The following is a 22,418-nucleotide window of genomic DNA, read 5'->3' on the forward strand; positions in this document are numbered from 1 at the left end:
TAAATGTTAAAAGAGCAAAACAAATCTCAGAGAGGCACAGACAAAAAGGGATATGATTTAACCCTTTCCAGTACTCCATTGATTGATTGATTGATTGATATTTTATTTCTATCGCGCTCGTAGACAAGTGAATCAGAGCGCGACACGGAAAGAGACGGGAACAGGGGAGAACAAAACAGCGATCTTACTAGGCCCAGTGACATTGAGAACGCGCAAGTGCATGGGAGAGGGGGGAGGGGAAAAGTTCATGGAAGGGGGAGAGGTGGAAAGTGCGAAGCAGGGGAGAAACAGATAAATAACAATAAATAAATAATAAAGGCAACAAACAGTGGTAATGCAGCCAGCAATTTGCAAGTGCTAGGTTTAAGGCAGCAGGCAGGGTAGGTCTGATAAGTGCAGGAAGAAAAAGGGGGGACTGTATGGGTACAGATCCAGACCCCAGTTCAAGGGGTGGCCCGGAGGCAGTGCGGGAGGGTGGCAGGATGAGCAGGTACCTGGGCCCAAAAGACAGAGGGTGGCCAGGTGCACAGTGCCAAGAGAGAACAGATCAGCAGGGGAGAGGGGGAGCGAAGGCAGAAGAAAAGAGGAAGGTCTTGAGATGCTTCCGGAACCGGAGATGGTTCTCCTCAAGCTTTAGAGTGGCAGGGAGGCTGTTCCAGAGGGAGACCCCAGCCGAAGATAGAGATGTACCCCCAGCTCGTTTCTTAGAAAAACGTACACCCATGAAAGATAGGGTGTACTGGGTCTGTAGTTTTAAATGACTACATAAAGTAAATGGGAACTTTACCTGTTTCTGGGGGACAGTAGCCAGCCCCAGAAAAATTTAGTCAGTGAGAAGTCTAAAAGACAACCCTGTGTCACTGCACTGAAGGTGCTGTGTAACACACAAAAAAGTGGGTCTCATGGAGTGGTGTGCTCCAGAGCCCAAGACCACACAAACAGGAGGAATACACATGGCAAAACACATGTAAGAGTGGGAAAAAGGCTCACACTCTTACTAAGTGGAAACAATAAACTCCATAAATCCAGCAAAGCTGCTGGGGGACTCACTAGGTGAGGGAAATTAGCCATAGAATGAGAATTCTCCCTAACACACTATCTTTACAAAATCTACATAGCCGTCCCCTCATTTATGAGATTCCATCACATGAAAGTGAAAATGCATAAACATACGTCAGCAATCCAAGTCCAGAAAAAGACCGTCAGAAGGCTGCGGCCGGTTAAATACCGGGAACTCCTTAATATACTCAGAAAACCAGACTTTTCCACCCAACTACTGGGCATTTACGTACCAATCCCAATGAATGTCTTTTCACTTTATTTCCCTCAATGTTATATTCCATGGCAGCATTCAATCTATTTTGTAGTGAATGTTTTTTTAAATAAGGATTTAATTTCTTCTTCACTCTTAATCAACCCCTTACAAGTGCCGGTCTGAAGATGATCATTTACTAAGCCTAATCAGCACTGTTCGTCAGAAGTTTTAATTTTTGACCACAGAGAAACATTCCTTAATATTTGTCAGAGTATTTAAAGATGGAACCCAACTTGGGGGGAGAGGGAGGTACATTGTATTGGTGTACTCATAGGCAGACCTAGCAAGGGCTTTTATATTCACCCGGCCAGCCTATTCAGCCATATCGCCATTGCTCCCAGGCGGATTTCTATTCCATAAAGTGCCATTGGGGGAATTTTTGGTTTGTACAAAGTAATCACAGGAAGTGCAGAATAACCCCCATTCGCTGAAATCATTTTTCTCATAGCTTATAAGACAGGAATACTCTTATTTGGTTCTTTTTCATGTACTATTTGTTCACAGGAAACCCAAAAATAGCAGAATCCATCCACCTGTTCCAATACATGAGGCCAAAGTTTCCAGGCAAATCTTTTTTCCCTTATCCTTGTTGAACACCTTTATGATTCACTTGTCATGTTATTTATTTGTAAGACATACTGTAGAATATTTGATTCTAGCTTCTAATGTTCTTTGAAGACCTATTTGAGTTTTGTCCAAAAGAACCAGGTCACCCATATGCTCCAGTCATGATATATGATGCTGCCCTACTTTTGGTGGAAAACTGCAAACGCCCTTAAGTGCTGTGCCAATGTACGCTACATATAAATTAAATAATTGTGTTGCTAGGACACAGCCCTGTTTCAGGCTGTGCCCAATAGCTCTGCGTGTTCAGAAAGTAACTTCCAGACCAAGCCTTATACGTAACGTCGTATCAGAATGCAATAATTACATTGATGTATTTCACTCACCCAAAAACACACACACGCACACCCACCCACCATTGGGCAGATCCAGTTATAGCGCTGTACTCTGTGCTGCGTGTAGAAGTGTGCTCTGCTCTGTGATAGGTGACGTCACTACCTCTGCAGGCAGGGATCGGCTGCTCTGCTTGCTGGGAGGGGCCTGCTCTCTTCTTTGTCTGCGGCTGCACAGTACTACTACTTTGTTTGCATGATAGCTCTTTATTCCTGTTTGTTTGCAGAAGGATGAGCTCCAGAGACGCCATTTCACCAATATGCCAGGGCTAGTGGAAGTGACATCACATGACCCTTGACCTCTAATGACATATTGGGTATTGTGCAGAAGGGATGTGACCTAGCAGTTAGGGCTGGACTTCCCCTTTGGGGTGAGACCAAGCAGGATTAGCATATTTTATTTCCCCTCCGGTAGTGGATTGGCAGGAGGGGTGCACAGAGATGTGCCAGTGGTTATGAATTATTTGAAACCTTCCAGCTATACCTTTCTGTTTTGCATATTTGGTAAGTAACCCACCGTTTATTTTCTGTTAGATGGGAGATAGAGGGGAAGGATGAGTTGCAGGTCACAGTAATTGCAGGTTTATTTTTTGTTTTTAAATGTAAACAGCAGCAGCAGTATCTCCATGACATCACCCCTAGAAAAGGCCAATTTTATTATTTTCTTTGGTCTTTTATACCTTGCTTAATGGCAGCCTCCTCCAGCTTCTAAGCACTACAACAGGAACTGAAACCACGTTGCACTGCATCCTCTTGTTCCCAAAGCAAGTGCCTTGCCCCTGAGCTATCCTTTCAAATATATATTTCTTTTGCTTGAGGAAGCAACAGATGGTTTACTTCAAAGGCAGAGGGCAACTTCATGTCCATTGTCTCACCTTGCGTCTATTTGCAGTGTACCTGTGATGGAGGTCTGGCAGATCTGGGTCAGGTCACACAGTGCCCAGGCAGGATTGTTAGCAGAAGCCACTGGGGCACACCCCTCTCACCACAGGCCCAGTGGCACAATGGATGTGCAAAGCGGACAATGAGAAACACTGATTAGCTTTGTGTTCATGACGTGCTGTCACTGAGTACTGCAGGCTGCTCTTAGCCAGCTAGATCTAGCCCCAAAGCCCTTACTGTTAATACAGTACTGGGTATTAGCTGCATAGACAGCCCTGCCTCTGAACACAACCATTCAGGCATTCTTCACTATTGGACTGCCAACCAGTTACTGATGGCGACTTCATAGTTTTTCCTGCTGTTATTTTTCCAGGTAACAAGATCTAGATTCCAGGGGAAAAAAGCTATGGCCCATTCAGCTACTTTTTCAGGTGCAACACAGATCTCTGCTCTTGGCACTGCCTCTTTCTCCAGTGACCCAGGGATAGCAAGGACAGGTCTAGGGGTATCAGATGGGGAGCCAACCCTGGCAACCCCCAAATGACGTCCCAGAGCTCTGTGTTAAACATGCCACCGCTCAGTTTCTCTGGCGGGTGCTCTGCTGAAGGTTGCATGCCTGACGGTTTCCTCACTGCACTGCAGCAAAGTACAAAAAGGGCCCCACGATGGGCTGCAGATACAGTTCTGAAGTGGGCCAACACCACTCCCTATTTTTTAATTTCCAATTAAGATGATTTTTTTAATGACATAAAAAAGTAATTCCCAATTCAGATTTTTATTTGCGGAAATATAGGTATTTTAACTCGAAAACACATATATTTCTGTAATTCCTACTTCTTTACATCTATTCATTCATGCAAAATACAAGCTCCATTTCACCTTAAAGTTCCTCTGCCTCTTCACATCAGGCAGTAGGAAGGCACCACTCACCAAACATTCCATAGATTTGTGTAGGTGGGGGCATGCATCAATGTTTGCTATTTTCTTGTGGGGAGGATTTGTGCTCCCTATTTTCTGTTGGTAGTATCTTCCAGTTTTTGAGAAGAAAAAGGGGCTGATATGCCGCTTAGCTTTAGGGGTCACTTCACCCTGTTTGGGCTTTAAGGACATTTGCAGATCAGTCAGGTGCTGCCACCAATGGAAGCAGCCCTGCCCGAACTGCTAGGCTATGTCCCCCCTGCAGGGAAACACAAGCAACCCCAGGCATGTTTCGGCCTTGTTGGGCCTCCTCAGTGAGGTGCAGCTTGGTTCCCTATGGGGCAGCGAGCAAGGGACCCACATTTGGGCATACCCTTTCTCACAAAGGGAGACAAACTGAAACCAGAAAAGTGATGCATCATATTGATTTTAGGAAAAAGACACGCAGTGCGAGAGAGATACATATATTGGCTACACTCTAAAACATTGCCCACCCACTACACTTGATTAATGAACCCAAGCAACAAGACAGACCCAAACAGGGAAGAGGCCAGACCTGGAGGTTTTGATGCTGCAGCAGGCAGGGCAGCCCACGTTGTCCATCGGACCACCTGCCCATCCCCCTGCACCTCCAATGCATGCCTTTACCGCTTCACACCACTGGCACGTGCTGTTAAAGATATTTTCCCAACCAATGTACTCACTGTGAAAAGCAGCCCAAAATAGCCCAAAAAACCCAAACAACTATGACGCGTGTGGTTTCCCATTACAAACTGGGATTCTCTGCTGTCCAAAATGCACAGGAAATAGCCCGACCTGCCAAGCCTGATTGCTTAGTATAAATGCACACTCTATTTTTAATTTACAAGTATGAGGTTGGGAACGGGGACTACGAAGAGTTTGTGTTATAAATAAGTGACTGGTGTGTTAATCTAAACAGGAGGTATCCGATGCGCTCATACAAGCGTCATGTAACCCCTTATTGGATTAATGCTGCACATGAAGGAAATTGCAAACTGAACTACGCTGTGGGCCTCATTCTAAGTGTGCTGGTCCGGTAACAACAGTGCCGGTAAGCCTACCGGCATTGTTGTTACCGGGCCAGCACTCTGCGGGTCTGCTTGCCGGAGCTGCTGTGCTCAGCAGGTTCACCACGGTAAGCAGAGCTGCACGGAAGCGTCGGCACCGTTATTAACGTTGCCGGCGCTTCCGTGTTCCCCATTTACATTGAGTCCTATGGGACACAATGGGAATGGGGAATTCAATTTTTCCAGCGCCTGACTTCCCAGACCGACGGGGTTAGAATCCCTCGTTGTAACCGGCAAGCCAGGCACTGGAAAAATTTGCAAGTCTGGCGGCAGCCTGCCAGTGTTATCAGCACGGCTACCGCCGGACTCAGAATGAGGCCTTGTGTCTTTACATGAATCTGATAGCCCACACTACATGGGAATCTGTTAGCCAAGCTTTCACACAAAACTACAGGAGATTTCCAAAGAGCCCCATGATGATCGTTAACGACTGTCCCCAGCTACCTGGGACGTGCTCTTTGCCAGTTGTACGGCCTCATGGTGCCATGGATTGGCCTGGAGTCCAGGGTACAAGTGCTCTGTTATTCCTGGAGGATCGTAGTCTGACATTGCATAGCATGAATTGCAGACTAATATGCATTTCAATAAGTGTGAGCATGGCCTATACTGGTTATGCCACGCAGTACACACCAGTACAACCCCAGGCTCGGGGCGCAGTCCAGCATGCATTGATCTTGATATGGATGTCCGGTAGGAGCCATCTTGAGCATTTGTCTACATGTATTGATCTGTACCTGTCAAGAACTGTGGTTGCAACGATGATATGGAACACCTCCGTCCCCAAGTACCAGCCAGGGAGAGAAAGAAAATCACTCACTGGCCAGTCATTGAGGCCAGAGGTTCAGTGGAACAGCAGCAGCAAGGCCCCGGGTGGCTAAAAAGGAGAAAATGTAATGGTTAAGCAATGCGCAGATAAGTAAGTCAAAATAAAGGGGCCAAGCAAAACTTGTACACCTACCTAAGAGGGTCTTCAGGGACAGTAGGAGCAAGGAGGGATACCAATCTCCAGGAGGCCCGGAGGTGCTTCCTTGCCCAAAAGAGTGCTGTTGGAAGTACAGAGTTTCAGGGAACTGTGCGAGTCCAAAGGAATCCGGGTCCAGCAGGCGGAGCCACCATACACAAAAGAGATGTGGCAAAAGGAGGGTTTAAAAGCGCCCCGCAGACCTGGGTCCCAGAAGTAGTGTACTTAGAGGAGCAGGCAGAAGAAGTCCAATAAGCTGTCCGGTTTCATTAGCAGAAAATGGTCAAAAATGCTGTGATCAAGGGGAATCCAATCGGTAGTCCAGGAGAACAAAGCTGAAGTTCAGGGTTGCCAGATAATCCAAAAAAGGTCCAAAAATACCAACACAGAAGGGAGATCCTAAAAACAGTCCTGAGTAACACGGGCCAAAGGTCGAAATAACCAAGAGTTCCAAGAGCACAGACGAGGACACAGTAACGCGCTACACAAACAGCCAGAAGAACAGCTGAGAAGCAAAGCGTTACGTCCTTGAACGGCTTTTATGGCCGTTGCCATGGGAACGTGTCATGTGACAGAGGATGTTGAAGGCGAGCGGCTACAGGTGCCTTTCTAGCGTCCTGTAGTCGCCATGGTAACCGTCAACGCGGAAGCGGCTGAAAACGCAGGAGCGGCAACCTCCTTGGCAGGCAGCTCCCTTCTCCAGCGGGAGCCGCGGGGTTGGGTCCCAGGGGGAAACCAACATGAGGAACGCAAACAGGAGTCACGTGGCGACGGTTGAGTCTCTTCCGTGTTTTGTGTTGCCATGGCATGACAGTACCAAGCTCAATGGTGCCCAGACACAGAGCCTGGAAGAGTGTGTAATTAAGAGGCCAAACCGTACACCTCGGTACAGACGGGCTCAAGTCGAGGGTGCACGCGAGTGGACAGAGTCCCCTCACTTTTCTTTTTAAGACTTGACCCCCGGGTACAGTGTTTGTTGATCTTTAAGTGCAGTAGTGGTTAATCAGGATCCCTATTGTGGATGCGTCTGGTGGAAGCGATCGTCTGGCCGGGGACCTTTTATCAATGGGTGCAGAACGGCATGGTGAGGTGCTCGAGGGAAGGGCTTGTAGATTGGTTAAGGGGGACCGTAGTGAGGCACTTGTGCTGTGAGCTAAGCCTTCCTGCACCCAAAGGCGTATCTCTGATAAGCGCGTGTTGGGAGAGCACGCCATCGCGCCCAGTGGGGATCATCAGACACATGTAGAGTATGAGCAGGAGCACTGTTGGTAGTGGGTATGGGTGTTGGGCGATTCTGGCAAGGCCTATTAAATCCTTAAGTGCAATAGAATTTAAAGAGGAGTCCAGTGTCTCGTTGGTAGTGATCTATCCGTCCTTATGCTGCCTGGAACGGATCGTTCCGGCAGGAAGTGCAGAAGGGGAGATCCGGAGGCTTGCTACTGCCAGGTGTTGATGATGTGACCATGGTGTGCTAGATTGAGGGTGAAGGTCTGTGGGGGGAGGCAGTGGCTAAGCAAACTGATCATGTTGGTGTGGGTGCGAAGCCCATAGAATGGGTGTGAGGTGCTGTTAGAGTGAGTTGGACCAACAGTATATGCATACTTGACAAAATTCTCTGACCAAAAAGATGTAGGATTTTTCAAGTTTCAAAAATAATACTTTGCATAACAATTACAACACAGGAAAATACAAAACATACATTGTTGGCACCGCTGGAGCATTCTAAAATACACAACCCATCAAACAGCACAATATGGAAAGATGTTAAAATGTTTAAAATGTATACTTCTGAATTTTAAGTTAACACCGAAATTCAATTACGTAACTTCACGGAAGGTAATCACACAGAGCTGGTAGACAACGTTTGCCACTTCTCTGTAGCAGCAGCCTGGGCAATACATATTTATTCCTGCAGTGCAAGATTAATAACTGAACAACATGGAGACTGATACCTTCCTCAGTCTGATATGCAGATGCTGTGTGATGGTGGTACGCTCTGCCACTTGCCCTCACTGGTGGTTCACCTAAGGCCTGTCCGAGCCAGAGTGCAGGGCAGAGTCATGTAGCTGTTAGGTCACTGAATTGGTCTGAGCCTATCACTCAAAGTAATCACTTACCCGCCCACCGCACAGTCAGACTAACTAATGTGTTGCATGCTTTGTCCTGGGCCGGTCTCAAGCAGCCTGCCTTAGAGTCACATACATGTCCTGCCCCTGTCAAAAGCAGTAGGATCTGTCACCCAAATCTGTAGGTGGTAGGACTGCTTAAGAAGCAGTAGCCTACTGCCTAAATCAGTAGGGTTGGCAAGCATTTATATGTAGGTGATTAAGAACCAGTACAGCTCTGGAAGAAAAAACGAAGCCCACACAATAGGACTTGGACGAGGAGCAGGGAACATATAAAGTTTTATTACATAGCAAATCAATATAAAAACTGGCAGTGTGTGCCTTCTAAACTTCAAGGAAGAAACCTAACGTACTCCCCCCTCCCCAAACAAATTTGTATACAGTTATTAGAGCTGAGGAATTAACTTTTTATCATAATGAGCTTATTTGGCCTTTGTAAAGCTACCAATCCTGGGAGGATGCAGTCTCTTGTCTCAGGGAGCCAACTCTCGCTTGCCCCTCCTCACTTTCCTGTGCGCCTGCCTCTTCCCCCTTTACATTACCCAAACCTTCTTGAAAGGTCCAGTCTCGCTAGTAACCTTGAGGGATGCTGAAGTAGTCTCCCTGGTCTTAATGCAAGAAATCACTCCAGGCCAGGAGAATCCGTATTTATTATTTCTTAGTTACAGGTACAGTTAGATGTGGGGAGAGATAACTAAGCATCATTCTGGTTCCTGTATCTCCCCAACAGTGTCCAGTCGTCAATTAGGGAACTCTCATCCCACAACCATTATACATGCATCATACAATTGTCACATTCCATGCAGCCTCACAGCTCAGCTGATATAATACACACCTAATAATGCAGAATACTACAGATGGCTGCTGCTATTGTCCAAAACGTGCCACCCTGTTCTTTTCTGTGAGTTCACAGTCTGTCATTATCCTGCATAACATTACAATTGTTATTTCCTGCACATAGGTCATACTATTTTCAGATGCTGGAATGACTTTTCCGCCAATGCCTTTATTTGCGTGCTAATTAAAACGCCAGTACCATCATTGCTCCCAGATATTTAACTCCTTAGGAGGGTCGAAGGGGGCACAGCGGATGGCCTCTATGAAGGGTGTGGGACCAAAGCGGGGTAGCCACATCAGAGAATGCCGGTCTTGCCTGGGTTGAGGAGGAGGTGGTTTTCAATCATCCAGTGTCACCAGCCTGTAAGCAGGATGCCAGGTCAGTGGGGGAAGGGCCTGGGATTTTTCTGATCTAGTGCGATTTGAGTGTCGTCAGAGTAGATGCAGGAGGCCAGTTAGTCCAGAAGATCAGCTGTCAGTGGACTAAGGCAGATTGGAAGAGGTGAGATGGAACACCTATGTGGGATTCTGAAGACCACTAGGCAGGTTGTGTTTATAGGTAGGGAGGTGAAATATTTGTGACCTGTCACTCACAATGACGTGATCCAGTTTAAGGCCCTGGCCTATCATGGAGGCACCAAGACGTTCCAAGAGAAGTGTCTGATTTTTGCAAAGGGAAGAGCCATATAAATGAAAGGCTTGTCGGTTACACTAGATCTGGAGTCACAGGACAATGGGCTCCTTTTCATAGCCAGGAAAGTCAGAGTTGCTCTGTAATAAAGTCGGTGCCTCTTTAAAGGTATTGCAGAACAGTGTGTGCACGTGGCCAACTCTACACACAGTGGTGATCAGTATTTATTAGATAACAAATTATGTGCTTATTGTATCGCAAACATCTGGTTGATCAAATCATTTAAATTGTAGAGCCAGGGTGATCTGATTGTGGTGAGTGCAGGGGGGTTTGTACGCTCTTTCCCTTAGTCTCTCTGGTCCCCTACCTGTGCCAGAGTGTTCCTTTGTTGCCCTGTGTGGGGAGCCACCCCATGGACCATTAAGCCGCAGAAAACATGACGTATGCTGCGTACATCCGGCCTGGTGTGCGTAGCCTGTATGTGGAGGCCCTGGGACTCTATGAGGGTCAGACATCCTGCTGCAGAACTAGGGAACTCACACATTGACAGGCAGGAACATGGAGGCTGTGACACAAGGAATTAAAACCAGGCCCCACCAACACAAAACAACCCCATCGAGGGGGCTTTCCCTACCCTCATACCAACCTGGTGCAAAAAGAACTTCCCCACTGCCACCGCGACCTAGTTTAGGCACAGGGCGATGCCAGTGCAGCTCGTCATTGCCAGGATGCCAGTCAGAGAAAGGAGGAAACACCTGCGTGCCTTTCTCTTTCGCTTCCAAGAAGAATCGGGCAGGGCAAAGGTCTCGTCCTGTGTTAATCATCACTCAAGATCTGGACTAACCACTTTTACAGGTCTCCTGATGCCCTGATGACCTCTTTCAAAACGCAACCTAGCACAAGCCAGGCCCAGGCCATCCCATCGCAACCTCGCTGCTTGCGGTCATGAGACAAACAGCAACCGCTATCAGGACACCAGCTGAGGAAGTACCGCAACTTGCCACCGAGTGTCACTGTTGCACCAGACATTCCCTGCCAAGCCCGGACCTGTGGTCTTCCCACTGGGTGTCATTTCTGCCGGGCCTTCTCCTCCCTCCTGGACCTCAGCCATTTCCACTCTTGAACAGGCGCGGGCCAGGCCTGCCTGGAGACGTGTGGGGGCCCATTTCAACATGATGGCTGCACCGTCCCCCAACCTCTTCCTTGCTTAGAGCGAAACACGTTCTGGGGCACCTGTGGGGTGCACACATTATCAGCTCCTGCTGAAGCTATGTGGGGTCCCATTTCAACATGATGGTTGTGGGCCCCCTGCTTAGACTGAAAACAGTCTGAGGCCCCCCTCGGATGCATACATCACAATGGCGACAAAGATAAGGTTAATTGCTGTCCATTATCTCGAGACGGCAATCCAGCAGGGAGCTGAAACACTAAATGCCCACCAAAGAGCTGTACACCCTTCTTTGTCAGCAAGTGGCTGATGTGGGAGAATCAGTGTTAGAAGGCAATGAGGTGATAACACTTCTGTGTATCCTGTGGGAAGTGACGGCCAGAAGGGCCCAGGAAACGCAGCTTGAAATGCAAGCGCACTAAACGAACATTTTAAGCCCCAGAATGAAAATAGAGAAAGACATATATGGCCATGTTACAACACTGCTGACTGACAACATGGGGGCAGTTGCTGGGGGGCCCCCTTATGCTGGAGACCCTTTCATTTGGAAGGGTTGAAAGACCCTGATGTCATCCCAGTAAATTATAATGGAGCAAAATACAGCCAGGGTTTACTAGCCACAGAGTATCACAAGACCACCTAGGAGCTGAAACTCTAAATGGCCACTGGAAAGCTATAAATCTTCTTTGTCGGCAAGATGCTGATGTGGAGGAGCCAGTGTTAAAAGAAAACAAGGTGATAATCTGTGGGCATTTAGTGTTTCAGCTCCCTACAGGCTGGCCATCTAGTGATAACTGGCACTATACCCGCTGTGTGTTTACTTGTCTTTTTAATGTGCGCTTTCCAGCCTTGGCTTTACAAACTTCATTTGCTGGAGTCCTTCAGGACATCATATTCAAGTGACAGTCTGAAGGGCTCCACCAAATGGAGCTTCTAATACAAGCGCGTACAAAACACCTATGCACACGTGTTTCAAGGTCACGAATATTGTCATCAGTACTCAGCATCTCTGGCAATGGCTCCATTGCCATAATAAACAAGGGGGGGGGAGCAGACATCGTGGCCTTGCCCCCTTTTCAGCTGGAATGAGTTGGAAAACAGGCCATTAGTGAGCACACTGGTGGTGCGGTTTGCTTACAAAAGCCCCACCCAACGCCTGAAACACTGACCAAATCCAATTTTCTTTAGGCATTGAAACAGGTAAGGCCACTCAATCCTATCAAAAGCTTTCTCTGCAACTAGAGAGACCTCTGCTACAGGAAACGCCAGCTGACTTCCTTCATCAATTGGCAGGAGCAGTCTTCTCATGTTATCCACCACTAACCTTCCCGTGACAAAGCCCACCTGGTTCTCGTGCACTAGTAATGGCACAGCTGACTCGGTTTCAAGTGGGACCCCAACATAATTTGGTCATCTACAGCTCACTTTTGCCAGTGGGAAAAAAAGTGGTGTTGTCCTGCTTGATTGCTTGATAAGCAGTACCACCATGCGGGGTAGGTGTTTGGGCAGTCTGCAGAATGGGCTTTAGAGTATGCACAAAGGTTGCTTTTATAGTGCCTAACATTGAACTACGGTTACTTCAAAGCACAGTAGAAGAAGAGGAAAAGGGGACAAAGGGATAAGTAATAAAGAGTGAAGAAGTGGACTGGAAGGTGTTGGGGGAGAGGTGGCATTGTCCCACCCTCTTCACCATTCCTGCAGCAAGTAGACCACGTGTAATCAAAGGGGGGAGACAACCCCACCCCTCCAAACATATTCGCACAACATTACATTGACCAGTATGTCAATAACCTAATTTATGCATGTGTTTAGAGACTCCATTTTGTGCCCTGCCAACCAACATCTTTTACTAGGCCCAAATTAATTCCACTGAGATGTCAGCTCTCCCTTCCCCTGCACCACGCACAGACAGCCCACGCCATCTCCGCCCCCTGTCAGCTCTGCGCACTGAAGTCCAGCCATTTATTGTTGCAATTAGCTAATATTGAGTACTGACAGAATGTGCTCGATGCAGAGTGTGAGACTGGGGCAAGCTCACCTACTTGTGCCCTCTCCACCCCCTCCCTGCCAGGCCATGGTCCACTGGCCCCCCGCCCTCCACTCTCTTTGAAAGTAACTGCCTGCAGGACCCCTCCCAACAACCACATCAGATAACTCACCATGTACTTAATCCTGTGCAACAGTATATTCTCGCCAAAACTAACATCTGTCTATATATTTGTTTGAAGCGTGAGGCACCAGGAGTCATAAACCACAGATCAAACCCCACAGATAAGGGACCTGGGAGAGGGGCCCAATGCCACCCTGCCCCATGAATGCAAGGATCAGAATGCCAATATATCTGTCTATACTTTTCAAAGGCCTCCCCATCCATGTATTGGTTTATGCCCACTATTATTCTCTGTAGGCCAATATCTGTTGTTTAGTTTAGATTAGTCAGAAATGTAACTCTTCTTGAACTGACCCGACCTTCACACCACAGAGATGAGCCCAGCAGACCCACGTGTGCTCGGAGCGAAGGGGAGCAACGTCCAATTAGCATCCAACCTCCCCTATACTATCCAGTATGACATAGGCCTTCCCCCAATTAATTGCCAAGATTGTACCCTATTTTGAAACGTCATGACTGACGATGTGTGTCCTTTTAAGGTGCTGCCCATGTATTGTTTGGCAGAGCGCTCTCAGGCAGCAGAGTTCTCTGCTCGCATTTCATATCTTATATAAATTTGTTTTACTTGCCAATTATTCTCTTGGTCTCATTCCTTTGCGGGGTGTGTCCTTTATTTTGGTCTATTGGATAGTATGTGCATTGTTGGGAGTACGCCTTCATTGGCTGTGTGAGGCTGAAATAGAAATCAGAAGGTGGCAGTGTGAAGAAGCCAGGCCTGGCTGTGAATTATGCACAAGCCAAGGAGCACAGCGAGAGCCGCATCAGGACAAAGAGGGCCAGAGCAATAGAATCATTCAGGGAGGGTCTGTAGGCAGACCCTCTCTGTTACTGAGCTCTCTGGTGGTGATGAATTCACCAGTAGTCTTCAGAGCAAAAGCAAGAGCTGGATGGAGGGAGCGCTTGGGTAAAGCTAGGTAGGTACACGTCCCCTCATTTATCTAGGTACTCCAGACTTCTGGGAGGGAAACCTCCTCGGAGATAGAGGGTGGATACCCTCCCTGTGGTTCCTAGGGCCTTTTCCAGGCCTGGGTTGACCCGGCAGAGGTATCCAGAACCCAGGTACCGACCCCGCGCTATTTGGGTGAAAGCTTCATTGAGGGGCTGTTGGTTTTGGCACAGCAGGGACAGTGGCAATTACATATCTTGGATTCTATCCAGCCATCTCAAATTAAATCTGCCTTTTAAGGCAACCAACAATTAATTTTTGCCAGTAATGAAACATTTTCTTTACATTGGGCTGTTCTTTGCAAGCAATTAAAGGGAAGCTGCCAACCTCCTTGCCCTAGGGCAGGGTAGAGTCCAATGCAAAATCATATTGAAAGGCTGTCCTCAAAGTTAAGACAGTAAATCACGAACTACAAATTGTAGTCTACCCACAGCACTTCCAATCTCTTGGGAAATATTTAGCTCGGCAGCCACACGACTCTTGTATCCTAGCAAGATAAAGCAGAATCAATACTACTGACCATTTATATCTCACCTGCCACAAGAAAAGTGTCTCCTCTGAGCATGCCCTGGATGGAAGCTAGTATCGGCCAAGTGGCGCTGATCTTTTAGGAACTTCTTAAGAGGTAATGCAGGGTCCGCCCCACCCGGAATGGAGACTCCTGAACCCCATGGGGTACACTAAGCTTTCAATGGGTGCTGATCTGTCTGACCGGCTCCGAGCGTGCACCCCCTAGCCAGTGGTGGAGAGCCAATGGTTGTGGAATCTTGACATACCTGGAGCCACCATATTGAGACTTACCTAACTCCATCTTAAGGAAGAAGAAGCCATCGACAGTCTATGGCTCCAGTCTTCATCACAGCTGTTCTTCTTTCCCTTCTTCCCAATGAAGCCCCTGCCAGTGGGATGGAAGCTTGCACCATGTGCATCAGCCCCCCTGTAACTAGGAGAATGTTTTTCCCTGGCAGTGTTCTGAAGGATTGAAAACAGGGCACAGTGGATTCATTTTTAACAAGCACCCTAAAGTGATTGTGACATCATGGCAAGCTTCTGTGCCATTTCCCCCTCTTATTGGCTGGAGCTAGGTTGGGCACCATCACAAGCTACCCAGAGTCTTCATATGCTAATAAGGAGGCCTTGTGGCAACAGGAGCACAGTGAATATTCCTGACACAAATACACCATGCATGAACATCAGCGGTGAGACCAGAAATGGCATGCCGCATTCAGAGACCAGATGTGCATTCCAAGTCCAGATGATATCGCCTCCTCTATCCAACTATACAAGCCTTCTCGTAAGCTCTGCTCTGCCTCCTCGACTACTCTTGTGCCTCTTCGCCCTCCCTTTGCTTTCCACCGCTTCCGCTCTTTCTCTCTTTTTGTGCCACTTGCATGGAATTCTCTTCCCCGGACATCCGAGAAACAGCCCACATCGATTTGTTTAAAACTAAACTAAAACCCTACTTCCTCGCCTCCAATTTAACCTCTTAACGTACCTCTCATTTTCCTGCTTGCTAACATTTTTCCCTTGCCTCTAACCTGCCTCTGTCCCTCACCTCCTCTGCCTCCGTTCTAGCATTTCACCCATTATGGCCACATCCTGAGTACAGCGGGCGATACCCTCTATCTGCACTTAAAAATGTCCAATGTTGGTTGTCCTTCATCTATGTATGTGCACTCATATATTGTCCCCAGTGACTGTTCCATTTACCCCCCTCAACAACCTGGTCAGAATGTCCCTCAAAGTCACCTCACTGCTTCCCGTCAAATCTGATTTCTTATCTATTGTACGTCCTTTTGTGATCAAAAGAACATTGTTCCTCCTGTATATAAATAAATAAATAAATAAATAAATAAATAAATATCCTCATTCCTTGACAACTGAGCAACTCCGTCACTAATCTGAAATCAAATACGGATCACTATTGTGTAGCAGGGCCAAACACTAGAGACAAATGTGTGGTAAGGCGCACCGTGACAAAGTAGCGATACACCAGCAATAAAGCAAGATCATCTTAGCCAGTTTGACTAGGAAAGATGTGCTAGCAACAAAAATAAGCACATACATGTAGTGTGTGAACAGGAATATGCCAGCTGCAAGCAGCAGCGTCTCTAATAGGCAATGAGGTCAGCCTGGAGGTTTATCTGAAAGGGTCTCCCTAATCCCAGCCACGTCGTTTCTTTGGGTGCTGGTGCAGTTCTGCGATGGCAGATCTTTGATCTCGACCCTGCAAGAAGGGTTGAGGCTGAAAGTCCTGAGCTATGATGTTGTTGGCAGCCTTTGTGCCATGTATTAGCTTTCTACCCTGCCAAGTCACTATGTTACCCAATTTCGTACTCTTTGGGCTATTATCCCCAAAGCTTTGCAGGGTAGCAGCTATTGAGGTGCACCGCTAGAACCCATAGACTTCGATGCGGAAGACCTCATGCTTTGTAGGCTGTATTCTCTAGGTGAGCCTTGGAGGCTCTGATCAGTGTGTCCTGTACAGTCTCTAACCTGGTCATCCACAGAAAACAGGCACTGAACTGGCCTGCTGATACATTTTCTATAAGGCAGAACTTTGCAGGGTTAGCCTAGGTCAACAGGAGGTCAACTCCTTGGGGCTGAATTAAGAGTATGGACTAAAAAAAAGTCCTCCAGGTTTCCACTGGTGGAAAGATACCTCATGTAAGATTGAGACTTTCTGTCTTTCCATTGGTGGATTCCTAGAGGACAGCTGGAGGAATGTCTGCCAGTGGTTGTTCTAACGGTGGACAATCGTGGCAATAGAGACCAATGGCATTGCCACGCGTGGATAATCCGCTGGTGGAAAGCTGGAAAGTGTAAACTTTAAATTAGGTCTTTTTCCACTGCTGGAAACCCGCACGATTTGATTTACTCCACCCTTTAAATCAGCCCCTTTGTGTAGCAATCGCATTGAAGAGCTGCTCCCCTCTAGTCAATCGTACAATATTAAGTGGCTAACAGACATGAGAAGGCCATTGTGTGCAGCTTCCAGGGAGTCTTGATTCTCAAACCGAGAGGGCCATTTCTTGACTACGGTCTTGGGAGGATAGCAAGGTGACACGGAGCACCACAGGTTCCATCCCCGGGTCCGCGCTTAGAAGCCTATGGGTATTAAGCGCGTTATAAATAACCTATCATGTAAACTGATATTGAAAGCCACATTGTTGCCAGAGAATTGTTGCCAAAAATAAGCAATGAGAGGTGGGTGCTTAATGGCTCTAATTCTCCCATGTTGAAATGCTGTCCGGTGATTGATTGGCACATCCTTCGACTAGATCTGGACTTGATTCCTAGGCAGACGCATAGAAAGCTGATCACTAGGGTTAGATTAGACCAACTGCCATTGTTAGGTAACATTTCAGCTTGGAACATCAGCAACGCCCTTGAAACTAACTAACTTTCAAGCCACTTTTAAATACTGGTTAACTCTGAATGATGAAAGTTATTTGTGAAGACTGGCGATATATACTGATCCAGTGGTTGAAGTGAGAACTGGATTTTTAAAGCACCTAGAGGTCTGCAACCTTTTGCTCTCCAGATGTTTTGGACTACTACTCCCATCATTCCTCACCATTAACTATGGTGGCTAGTGTTGATTGGGAGTTGTAGTCCAACACATCTGGAGACCCAAAGGTTGCAGACCCTTGATTGGTCTAGCATGATCTTTAATCTTTTGCTTAATTAGTTCAAATCTAAAGTCTGGTGTGCACAAAAGTTATTTTGAAAATTAGAAGGTGATGATCATCTATCTTTAATCACGTTTAATTATATGAGCTTAAGGCTACTACTGAAAAATGCTTTATAATATTTATCAGTACCCAGCGAGGCCTGCGCCCTGGCCACCATGGAAAGGGAGAAGGGACTATGTGTAGTCCTCGCTCCATGTTCCCTGGCAGCCATCTTTTTTATTAACCTTTTTTTCCCAATGGCCATCATGACAAGAGAGAAGGGATTACATATAGTCCCTTCTCCCTGTTCCCTGGCAGCCATTTTACTTTCTTTCTTCAGTTCCTAGACGCGGCTCACTACTTAAAAAAGAGACTCTTAGTACCCTGGTCTGACAGGCTGGGGTAATGGAGAAAGAGGTGAGTCGAAGCTACCCTGAACAATGGCGTGACATAGGGTCACCAAGGTTTGCAGTGGAGCTAAGAACAGTATTAGCTCTGGAGGACAAAAAAACCCTTGGAGAGGTGAAACTGACAAAAAACAGGGTTTTTTTATTTTACTCTAACACAGGAAAAAAGAAAACAGTTTTTTTACAAGCTGCGCAGTGGCGCTGAAGGTATGCATAGTGAGCATATTAGAGTATGCATTTTTGTGGGTTAGTATACAGAGTGCAAAAACACAGTTTTTTTAATGTTGTTTCAAACAGTAATAATGATAATAAGACATCAAGCTTTGTCTTAGACTTGTCGACACATTGTTGTGTGTTTCTGGTTTGGTAAGGAAGGCTGGTGAATGTTGCTAGAGGGATGGAAGCAGCGAAGTTGCACCAGGTACCGAACGGTCTTCAGGACAGGTAGATCAAGTCAGGTAGTAGAAGCCGTCAGCCTGTAAAATTACAGGGGACTGGTTAGTGCGGTGAAAGAGATGTCAGGGAAGTTTAAAAACTGCAAATGGAGGAGACCTACCATGTACGGGTTAAGTGCCGCCTAGGTCAGATTATTTTTAAGTCCAGGTAGTAGGACTGGGGTGCTGTCTGCAAGAGTCAGAGGCCTGTAGCTGGTGAGAAAAGAGAAAAATCTTTTAGGATCAATGTTTAGATCAAGTCTGTGATGTCTAAATCGCGCACAAAGCTGTGAAAAGGTTGTGAGAGATTGTCTATTACATATTAGACAAAGTGCTAGATGGAGTAACCGGTGTTTGTGTAATAAAGTGGCTGCGAGGCAGCCTACTAACGTGAATAATGGCACACGAGCCGGAAGTGGTAGGGAGGCAATGGTGACTGGAATGCAGGGTCTGCCACAAAAATGCCCGTGATTTAAACGTGAGGCAGTGAGAGCAATACAGTAAATGCGATTTGCTTCATCTAAAGGACCGTGCATACGGTGAACAACCATACTGAGATGCAGGGTCTGCCACAAAAATGTCCGTGATTTAAAGGTGAGGCAGTGAGAGCAATACAGTAAATGCGATTTGCTTCATCTAAAGGACTGTGCATACGGTGAAGACCCTACTGAGATGGATTCTTAGGAATTACACTAAAAGAGTGTAGATTAATGTGGAACGTGGATTACCTGAGTCTCAGCCTACGGGGTGCGTGCGGCGGTCAGCTCTACGGATGCCAAATTCCTGATGTCTCCCTCCATACAGACCTATCCCACGTAGGATCACAGACACTGATCTCCCATGACACGCGCAGACCAACCAGCCCGCATACCAACGCATCACTTATCTACCGCACATGCGCAGTAGCAACACACAGGGACACAGCTCATTCATCCGAAGAGCTGACCACCGCCGCACGCAGCCCCGTAGGCAGAGACTCAGGTAATCCACGTTCCACATTAATCTGCACTCTTTTAGTGTAATTCCTAAGAATTCCTCACCTCTTTCTCCATTGTACCTATTACCCTCTCCAGTCAAGCCCCCATACAAAAAAAGAGGGTTCGCCCACTTACCTCTCATCTGACAGGTTGGGGTACTAATAGCAATAAACCCTGAGCTACGGGGGCATTACCACTTTAGGTAATGCCCCGGGGCCTGTATTAAGTAACTATGGACCCCGGGGCATTACCTGAAGCGGTAATGCTCCCCCAACTCAGAGCTTATTGCTTAAATAACCCCCACAAAGGCAAAACATTAATTGGTTGAGTATGTACTTTAAAATAAATAGTTGTGTTGTAAGTAATATACTGTGTACTGCCTCCCCACCGCTAGTCTCCATAACTGCAATGGTGAACAAAACACATCAATAAATGAAACGAGAGGGCCACGTTCGGTTTCTCCACCCAGTCTTCTATGAGATACAGGTGTGAGTCGTCTAGGGTGAAGTATACTAGGGTTCGGTTTCAACCCGGAGAGAAGTGGCCTCTTTGGGAGTCTTTGGGAGTCTTAGTTTGATTTAACTATTTAGAGATTTCTTGCAGGGTCCTTTGCAGTAAAAAGCTTTCGAAAACATCAGTTTTGTCTTGTACCATCTGATTGAGGCAATAAGTTGCAGGCATGCAACCCAAATTTCTATCAGGTCTAGCGATGACCTTTTGGAAATGTTCCCTTCCTCGGTGGAAGATCAAAGTTCATACATCTTTTTTGGGTGTCACAACAAAGTAGCAGAGTGGTGCGCTTGCCAATGGGAGGAACCCACCAATTGGTGTTCCCACAAGGGTGTGTTCCAGATGTTACAATCCCGTAGAGGACCCTTTCAGCTGCATTGTTTTCCCTCCGATCTCGATTCACAGGCACCTCAGATCTTCAGCTGTAGGCCAGAGCCGCTAGACATAGGCATAGATGTTCCTTATGCCTTCTCCCCCCACCAGGTCAGTGATTTACTCAAGTCATGATAACCATCTTTTGAACAACTCTGGCTGGGTATCCAATGACAAAGGACGTCCATAGATTCCCTGACAATTTCACCGATTTACTTAAACACCCTGCCCTGCCTCAGTGAAATACACACCTTTTTATTTTCAGTAAACACCCCGCCCACCTCAGTGAAATACACGCCTTTTTATTTTCAGTTAAACTGCAAATTATGGATTGGTAGGAGTCAGGGGTAGGTGGGCTTTCACAAGAAGCTTCTTCTTTTACCCAGAGAGCCCTGGGAGCCCAGTAGTGTCACATCCTGCAGCTCTTCCTGGAACTCCTGAAGTGGCTGGTGTGAGCAGAGGACTCTGGATCCCGTTCGGTCTGATGTCATATCCCGAGTAAAAAAACCTTTAGCGGATATTGCCACAGGATTCCCAATGCCATACGGCTAACCTATACAGGTTGCTCCTATCAACACATCAGGATTTGGTTGATGGCTTACCCGTGGGGGAATTACATATAATATGCCTTTGGAATTTGGCATTTGTGAAATATGTTTTTAAGGTCAAGAGTTTGCCCAGTGATTGGTTCTGGGCTAGGCATATGAGTGATCAACTCACTTCTCTATCAATCGCACTGACCAAAGTTTTAATAATTCATAACCTTTTATGGGAAAATGCTGATATGAATTGAAATGGCTTTTGGGTTGTGTAGGATTGAAGAGTTTAATTAGAGTGTTCATTTGTGTAATTGATGTCGAGGAATCTATCTTCATTATGTATGTTAAATTGTGTTAAAAATGTTTATAAACTAGAAACAAAACAAAATCCTTTAATTAAAGTCTGTTATAACGACAACCCCTGCCCCTGAGTGCCAACACACTTTTTCTGGAGCGTTAGTGCTGTCTACATTTTTAAACTGGCCAGATACCACCACCCTTTCACTCCGGGCACGCACCACCAAATCACTTATGCTATTTTTGGTGGCTTTCCATAGAGTGTCAGATGTGAGAGCTTTGAAGTTAACAGGTAGTCTCCTAAGACCTAGGTCCATACACTGGCCACTCCCCATCATACCTGAGACTGGGTGATCTGATCCCCACAGTTTCCTCCCTGGTGACTTGTAGATCCATTGCTGACTATTGCCCTCCCTCCCCTGCCCTTAGATCCCGACTCCCTTGTTTCTCTGTTCCCTCACTGTGTTCTTCCTCATGTGATTGTAAAGTGCTCTGTTGCTTCCTGATGCTAGGTCCTTGCTCAATAAATACCCTAATATTATAGAGCCCTTGCATCAATGGGAGTTACGTTCTATGTGTCTCACTGTTCTAAAACTGTGTCTAAAGCTGTGATCTTCCAATTGTTTCAGATTTTCCTTAACTGTGTGTCGCTCATCTTTCAAAACAGCACAAGTTGGTCGCTTTCGGTCGGCAAGCATCTTCTTCGTCTGCGAGCATCTTCTTTGTCTTGCTGCTCTACTATACAATGGAAAGATAATCCATAATACTCGCCTCCTTGCCTTCAACAGATTCATGGCCGGCTTTTCTGGGAGTTTTATTCAATGTGTAATTATTGCCAGGTCTCATGAATTGGTCAGTTTTAGTACATACATTTACTGGAATTGTAGGATCATTTTAAAACTAACAAAACGTTTAGCTTAAAAAAACGAAAGAAACCTCCAGAGATAAAGTTGATGCATGTGTTGGGCTGGCCTCAGAGCTTGCATTTTTTGTGGTTGAAGTCAAGGTCGTTTTTCGTAAATTGGCAGGAAGCGATGTGGCTGCGATGTTTGTTGGTGTAGTTGAAAACAGAAACGTGCTCTGTTGTTCCCACGTTTCTAGTAGTTTACAAGCAAATCGAACGGCATCAACGCCACAGCATCTGCAGCAGCTTACACACCAAAGCTCATCAATGCCTGCAGACCTTTCTGGTCATCAGTCAGCTGTATCA

At 46.6% G+C, this 22,418-nt stretch overlaps 1 long non-coding RNA gene across 1 annotated transcript in view; it reads right to left on the bottom strand.

Moving 5' to 3' along the window:
• LOC138581781 (uncharacterized) overlaps positions 1 to 19,299 on the bottom strand; it is an 81,074-nt gene extending 61,775 nt beyond the window's left edge. The window contains exon 1 of the long non-coding RNA XR_011304779.1: positions 19,242 to 19,299. This is a non-coding gene — a long non-coding RNA (uncharacterized lncRNA). The remainder of the gene's footprint in view (positions 1 to 19,241) is intronic.
• Between the last annotated feature and the right edge of the window lie 3,119 nt (positions 19,300 to 22,418).

This window comes from Ambystoma mexicanum, chromosome 3q, assembly GCF_040938575.1.
Source record: "Ambystoma mexicanum isolate Mex_15411 chromosome 3q, UKY_AmexF1_1, whole genome shotgun sequence".
NCBI classification, from domain to species: Eukaryota; Metazoa; Chordata; class Amphibia; order Caudata; family Ambystomatidae; genus Ambystoma; species Ambystoma mexicanum.